Below are 1,089 nucleotides of genomic sequence, written 5' to 3'. Positions count from 1 at the left end.
AGAGGTTAAGGTGTTCGCCTCTCCCAGTTTCGAATCCAGGTAACGACGGAAAAATTTTCTTCTCTAAAATGGTCTCCTTTCACCTCATTTCCTGCTCTGTAACAATGTTCTTTCGTCTGCTTTGGCCTCCACTTTCTGCCCCCACCCCCTCACCTCCTCTGGCTCCTGACTCTTTCTGCAACCTTTCTACTGCTTGTCCTTCGCTCCTTCTTTCTGCTGTCTTTCAGCCTCACCCCTGGTTTTATGGTAGGTAAGATCTACACCTAGCCTTCTTGGACAAGGGCGAAAATTCTCGGAGGCCCCGTGTGCAAGTTGTGCACGTTAAAGATCCCTTGGTGGTCCAAATTTGTTAAGAGTAGGTTTCAGCCGCCACCCAGACAAAATTCAAAATTTGCTACCAACTGAATATGTTTAATGTGTCCTGCATGCTCATATGCAGTTGCGAGTGCCGTAAAACACTTACAGAAAAGATTTGTTGGAGTGGAATGAAAGCTGAGTTCCAAAGTTCCTTTTTCATAACCTTTTTTAGACCCCTGAGATTTTGTTTTTTAAAAACTAGTTGGGTGTGTTTGTTTGTTTGTTTTGTTGGGGTTTTTTTTGGGGGGGGGGGGGGGGGGGTATGGGAAGTAGCCATTTGTACAGGTAATTGTCTTTTATACAAGTGGCCCTTACAGCAGGTTTGACTATACTTTCTAGAAACTAGAAAGTTCTTTGGGCTTGTTTAGTGCTATTTAGAGTTCAGAAAGATCCATGGACCTGGTCATTTCTTTCTAGAGTGTGGACTAGGTTAGTGCTATCATAATCCAGAAAAGTTGATGAGTTAAGGTAGTACTTTCTTGAATATAGAAAAGACTGTGGGTTAGGTCAGTTCTTTTTAACTAGAATGTAGACAAATCTGTGGGCTCGGTCAGTGCTTTCATAAGCTAGAAAAGTTAATGGGTTAGGTTAGTGCTTTCTAGAATTTAGAAAAGTCTGGGCTAGGCCAGTGTGTCCAGGGGGAGCAAATGTCATTACAGTGTCAAGTCATTTCCAATTAAATTAAAGAAATTCAAAGCAAAAAGCATCTTTATTGAATAAAAGAGATTTGTT

The 1,089-nt window shown here is 41.6% G+C and overlaps 1 protein-coding gene across 1 annotated transcript in view; it reads left to right on the top strand.

Moving 5' to 3' along the window:
* The window catches only part of LOC101852851 (tyrosine-protein phosphatase 99A), a gene marked incomplete in the record, with an annotated part of 96,206 nt that overhangs the window by 51,371 nt on the left and 43,746 nt on the right, over positions 1–1,089 (top strand).

Source organism: Aplysia californica, unplaced genomic scaffold, assembly GCF_000002075.1.
Source record: "Aplysia californica isolate F4 #8 unplaced genomic scaffold, AplCal3.0 scaffold00194, whole genome shotgun sequence".
Lineage (NCBI taxonomy): Eukaryota > Metazoa > Mollusca > Gastropoda > Aplysiida > Aplysiidae > Aplysia > Aplysia californica.
The sequence above is the reverse complement of the archived record's forward strand: the minus strand, read 5'-3'. Positions and strand labels throughout refer to the sequence as shown.